Source organism: Rhinopithecus bieti, unplaced genomic scaffold (assembly GCF_001698545.2).
Source record: "Rhinopithecus bieti isolate Rb0 unplaced genomic scaffold, ASM169854v2 scaffold_4964, whole genome shotgun sequence".
NCBI lineage: Eukaryota > Metazoa > Chordata > Mammalia > Primates > Cercopithecidae > Rhinopithecus > Rhinopithecus bieti.
In genome coordinates, this window is record NW_016804590.1 from 368,776 (window position 1) to 375,856 (window position 7,081).

Sequence of the window (7,081 nt, forward strand, 5' to 3'; positions counted from 1 at the left end):
ATTATGTATTTCTGTGTATTGGGAAATATTATATAAATTCAGAATCAACATAATTTTACTGGTAATAAGAAAAATCAAGGAGCCCATGGAGTACTGAAGGTCTTGTGAATAGAAATAAAAAATGTGAACAAAATGAAATGCACATTAAATATATGAAGAAGAGATGGGTACAGTGGAACATGCCTGTAATCCCAGTGACTCAGGAAGGTGAGGTGGTAGGATTGCTTGAGCCCAGGAGTTCAAGACTGCCACAAGCTGTGATCATGCCACTACACTGCAGCCTGGGTGACAGAGTGAGACTCTGTTTCTAAATAAATAAGTAAAGTAATACACATATTAAGAAGCATGAGAAACAAACGGATGCATATGGGAAACATCAGAAAATGTATATGTAACTACAAATTTTAAAAAGACATGGTACAACTTTGGGAGGCCAAGGTGGGCAGATCATGAGGTCAGCAGATCGAGACCACAGTGAAACCTGTCTCTACTAAAAATACAAAAAATTAGTCGGGCGTGGTGGTGGGCGTCTGTAGTCCCAGCTACTCTGGAGGTTGAGGCAGGAGAATGGCATGAGCCTGGGAGGCAGAGCTTGTAGTGAGTGGAGACTGTGCCACTGCACTCCAGCCTAGGCGTCAGAGCAAGACTCTGTCTCAGAGAAAAAAAAAAAAAAAAGAGAAGGTACAGATTATGTATGATGCAATTTTATTCCTGGAAAGCATAAAAACATCAAGAACTTCAATAAGATGGCAAGATATTTGATTAACATGTAGAAATTTAATTCATATATTTAAATAACTGTTAGGAGATGCTAAAGTATTTTACATGTGAATAAAAATATTTCTTGGGGAAAATAGTTGTAGAATATAAATTAATCTATATTAAGAAAATGATGGAATAGTCTTAAGAAGTTTTAAGGTAAACCTGCACAAATGGGAAAGCATAATATGTGTCTTGATACTACTTTACATATATGTCAGTTTCCCTAAGCTAAACTCTACTTTTTACGGTGTTTAAATAAATATAAAGTATAATATTTTGAAACAAAACACTATATAGCTCACATAGAAATACAAAAAAAAGAAAAATTATTTTTTAAAAAATGTAATAGCAATCCAAATTTACAGTAAAATGTATTAAAATAGACTGCAAAGCATTTTGTAAACAGTATGTAGTGGCACACGAATAGAGGTAAAGATAATGTACAATGCTTCAAAGCTTAAAAGTAAATAAACATACTAGTGTATGAATATCTAACTATTTCAAATATTTGGAGGAATTTTAAATTTTTAAAGAAACTGACATCTAGAAGATTAAAAAAACCTTTTAATACATAAAAATACAAATTTTAAATAAACTGCATATTTAATTAAAGACTTGCACATCATAACTCTACTAAAACAAACCATGGGCTAATTATTTTGCAGCTCAGGATGGAAGACACCTTTCTAAATAAAACATAAAACTTCTAAAAGCATAAAATTAATTATTGATAAATAAAAATGTATATTAAAATTTTCTACATAGAAAAAAATGGTCATAAGCAAAGTCAAAAGAATAATAATATGTGAAGTTAATATCTACAAAAAATGGTAATTCTTAACAGAATTCCTACAGGCCACTGAGAAAAAAATCAACCCCAAATAGAAAAATAAAACAGAAGATATAAAGAATCCATTTCAGAAAATGCTAATTATGCTTAATTATGGGAAATAATAATTTCTGATAAGAGATAAAATTTTAAAAATATAGACACAAACATTTCTTATACTGGCAAAGATCTAGAGGTTGCATAAAATAATGAAAGGGATGCAAAGAAACTACAAAGCTCACTCACCTCTCTCACCTGAGAACGAATGGGCTTAGCTTCCATAATCAGAAAAGATCAGGCATGTTTAGGTTGATACGGTTGTAGAGGAAGCTTAGTCATTTCTAATTGGAATATAAATTTCTGTAACATCTATAAAGGGCAATTTTGCAGTATTTGTCAAAATAAAAATGTGCATTCTACAAACACTGCTTCTAAAATATTTTTCTACTCATTTACTCTAATACATATGAAATAAGCACAAGATTAATTGTTGCAGTCTTGAACCATTATTTTTAATAGTAAAATATTAGAAATAGCGTAAGTATCCAAAATAGAAGGCCGCTTAAATAATTGTGGGTGTATTCACTAATGGAATAATTTGGCTCCCAGTAAAATCAACAACTATTTAGTTTACTTTTGAAAAAAATACCTCCAAAATTTAAAAGCACACCTGAAATCCCAGCACTTTGGGAGGCCGAGGCAAGTGGATCACTTGAGCCCAGGAGTCGAGACCAGCCTGGGCAACATAGCAAAAACAATCTCTACTAAAAGTACAAAAATTACCTGGGCATGGTGGCACATGCCTGTATTCCCAGATACTCAGGAGGCTAAGGCAGTAGAATTGCTTGAGCTCGGGAGGCAGAGGTTGCAGTGAAATGAGATTGCACCATTGCACCCCAGCCTGTGTGGCAGAGTGAGACTTGGTCTCAGAAAAACAAAACAAAACAAACAAAAAACACTTGGGGATTATAGAGTATAGTGCATTTGTGTAAAAACATAGAGAACTAAAATATAAATATGCATTTATACATACATATAATAATATATCTAGGATGCCTGATAAAATAATATTTGCATTTACTCTTGGGAATTAAACTGTATTAATAAAACTAGCAAAAAATGCAAAATTAAAAATAATTGAACAAAGATTTTATGAAGTAAGAATGACCAGAAAATGAAATTTAATTAAGCTATCATTAAGAAAAGGAAAGAGAACTTATACAAGGTAATAATAAAAGCAGAGATGATAGAACACTAAAATCTTTCAATGTTGTACTCAATTGAATTAAGACTAATCAATAATATCATTTTAAAGGTTTTTAAGGTGAAGAGTAATGATCCTTTCTGGGGATAGGTTTGCTCTACTTTTCTGTCACTTTTGATATACGATGTAGGAAACCTCTGGCATCAACAGGAATGATGTGGAAGAAAGACTAGCTTCTTTCTATCCCTGTATCCTTCTCTATCAAAAGATGCATGAGAGGTCTAATATTTCTAGGTGGACTTTGCCAATTGCCGATTTTCAGGTCACATACTCAAATGTACACGTTTAAAGTCATATTTACTATTTTTTGTTCTTTCACAGTTTTTCTCATAACATTTTAAAACGAGTTATTTGATTATACACATTAAATTTAGAAAACAATGTAAAGTTTTAATATAGTGTATATTTTAGTATTTACAAAACCTCTATTTTATGCATCTAGCTTCTTTATTCTTCCATTACATACAACCCTTCTCCATATGCTAGGACAATTAACTATTGTTAGCTCCTACTTCTTATATTTTATACAATTTAATACAATACTGTGTTAAAGTATTCCAAAGTCCTTCTGAAGACATTCTTGGGAAGGATTATAAGAAACATGTTGCCTAACCCCGAACCAATCAACCATTATTAGATTAGTAGTCAGGTAAGAACTTGATACTGATGGCGGCAGCAGCCCATCTGGAGCAGGCACTGCCATCACGCCAGCTGTAGCAGGCAGGTACGGCCAAGGCTGCACACTCCATGGAGCTGGTGGGAGTAGGGGATTAGTAGGAGCCCCACTCTTTCTGAGTTGGTGGAGGGGGAGCTCCCCAGATGCAGCTGCAGCTGCCCATACAACAGCTGATGCCTTGGCCTCCCACTGTGTGGAGAAGGCAGGCACCCCACCCTCCCAGGCAAAGCTGCAGCCGCCCAAATTGTTGGCTGCAGACCTAGGCCTGCTGCTCCACAGAGCAGGCAAGAGCCCCACCCCCATCCAAGTGCAGCTGCAGTTGCCCAAACAGCCACTGCAGACCCAGGCATCCCTGCACTGTTGGGGGCCTGGTAGCTCCCACCCTGCCCTCCCCGGCTGGGAAATGCCTGCTCCCACTGCTTGGCTTTTCCCTGCCATCAGTGCCTACTCCGATCTTGGAGCAAAGTCCAGGCTGAGCACAGGCACTGTCACATCCCAGTTGTACACACTTGGGGCAATACTGCCACACCAACCCACTGCCACCTTGACCCCCTCCAGGCTTTGAACACAGACAAGCATAGGAGGGAAGCTGATGGGGGAATGAGGGCAATTCAGCCCTGGTCAGCAGGCACGCCTTGGTACCTACAGCCTTGGCACCTTAAATGGCAGCAGGAGGCAGACAGGTTCCTTGATGGAAGGGGGTGAATCCCCAGTGAGGCATCACCTTCAGGCCAGGGAGGACCTGAAGCCTGGGGACCAGGCTGCCAGTCCTGCAGACCAGAGTGGGAACTTTTGCCTTTTTTGGGCTTGCCCAGGGTCACCCATGGACCAATTGGCATACACTTTCTCCCATCTGAGGCCCATTAATGCTGGCCTCAGCCCAGAGCTGAGTAGAGGTCAGGAAAACAGGCTGTAGAGAGGAGCTACCCACTCTAGTGTGTCCTCTCTGCTGAGAGGTGAACACTGGTAGTGACATCCAGCTGCAGAGTAGAGCTATCCACTCCAAATCCTGTTCTCAACTATTCTGTCACTCAATAAAGTTCCTCTTCGCCTTGATCACTATCCATTTCTCTACATACCTCATTCTTCACGGACGCAGGACAAGAACTCGGGACCTGCAAAATGGCAGGGGTGAAAAAGCTATAACACAAACAGGGCTGAAATATCCCCTTGTTCACCACATTGTGGGTGAAGAGAAGGAGAGAAGAGCTGCAGCCCTTCAGGGAGCCCAGACCTGGGAGCTCCCTGAGCCAGGGTGGTGATTCTCTCTTTGGGGCTCTGCAGCTCCTGGACTCTCCAAACTTCCAAGTGCTACCGTGCTCCCCACTGGCAGTTGTGGAAGCTGTTTGTGGTGCACCCGGTCCTGCCACAGCCTCATAGGGAGCTGGCAACTGTGCCAGCACCTGGAGCTGCCTGCCATGCTGCAGCAGCTGGTGTGCCTGACTGTGCACAGTAACTGGACCCCACACTAGCTCGCCCACACACCCCTTGCTACTCCATGCCTGGCTCGTCCTTGGTAGATGTGAGATCCAAGCTGGTAGCATGAGCATAGCACAGCCTGACAGGCCGAGTGGGCTGAACCCACCAGTGGGCCCAAGCAAAACTCCGGCAAAGGAGCCACCAGTCACAGAGGTGTTTGACCATAAAAGCAACACCCCAAGGATCCCATAACAATACTTTCTCTGAAAACCACATCTCTAGATAGAAGAATATGCAGTTCTTCAAAGAACTAGGGTTGTTTTCCAAAAAAAAAGACAGATGCTTAGTAACAACAACAACAACAACAAAACCCCAGGACAAACAAGTATAGTTATATAGAAAGACATATGATAGATACATACATACATGTAGACATGTACACACATAAATGCATACACACAAGACTCATAGACAAAATTATATTTTATATACAATACACACACACAAATTTATAATTGATCATCTCTGGATAGTAACTTGTGGATGGTTTTTTATCTACCAGATTTCTCCAAAAAAGAAAAAAAATTAAGTTTAAAACCAGAAGAGTAAATATTATTTAAATTAAAACAAAGAAACACAAAGCAATTTTGATCAGCAATATATTCTGACATTTTAGTATAAAAGAGAAGTTTTGGTTTGGAATCACTTAGAAAACTTGAGTTTTAATTATTTGAACTTTTCACCTCAGTTTTAATAGGTTTACTTGAAGAATAAATTCCAAATAGGTTCAAAGAGTAAATGAGAAAATCTATGTTAATGTCTAGGACAATATCATTTCCTGTTTAATATCACATTTTACTGGCGTGGTTATCTTTAAAAAATGCATTATCACAATTGTACAATCACCATTTAAAATTAAAATAATGAAAATGGGTGCCTGAGCCACAATGCACCTTCTGAATTATATTACTGCAATTCTGTATCTAAAGGTACAAGGAGACTTTGAGCACATAAACTTTCCTTACTCTAGTCATCTGTAATAACTGAAAAAGTAATATATATATATATATGTAAAATTAATAATCCAAAATATAAGTTTAAAAACTTAATTTATAGTAATATAAATAAAGTCATTTACCACAGTTTTGATTTTGGCTCTCTGATACAGGATATTTGCAAGAGAACTTTAATCAACTAAAAGCTCTCTGCTCCATAATACCACATGTTCAAGTTCTTCGGTTTAAATCCAACCATTTCCATGAACACTGAGCACAATTTATCAATATGTTTGTTGCCTTGAGTGACACAAATTATTTCCCAGGGATCTCTGCTTGGGGATCAGTCAATTCCCCAAGTTTTCTAAGTAGGGCATTTACCATCTGGCACATTTGTTTCATGTTAATGGAGAGTTACTAACATATCATATATATGTGCTTTACTGATAGTTTTATTTTTAACTTTCCCTTTGAATAAATATCAGTGCTCATGTAGACAGCATTTCTCAGAGATATAAAAGATTGTTTGTCATATTCTCACAATTTCTAACATAATTAAGTTTGAGAATATGTCAGAGAGTGTTGTTATCAGTTATATTCAAACTTTTCTGAGTAGAAGTGTCACCTGGGGACTTTGTAAAAATGCAGATTACATGGAACTATCAAGAAGTCCTGGGAAGTTTCAGGATCTGCATTTTTATAAATCATTCACAATGATGCTGACAAAGTTTATTCACATATAATTAAGTTACTCAAATATGATGTTTATGCAATAATCACAGTTTCTAAATTTAAAGCCTCATTTTAAAATTCCATAAGATTGAAAGCACAACAAAAAGTAATTTTCATCCAAATTACCCTTAAACTTGATAGTGGATAATTTGTCATGTCTTCGTAACCATAAACTTACATAAACAAACTTAAGGAAGTTTACATCTCATTTCTTTTTTTTATCTTTCACCCTTATTCCATAATACTTACTATTACTATTATGATTATTATTATAAATCTCACTCTGAGGGGCAAATAACCTATGTATTGTAAAATAAAGAAGTTATTTTTTTTTTTCTGGGAAAGTAGCATCCAAAATAGCATTATGGTGAATAAAATATTTTCATTCAGTGAACTTTTATATA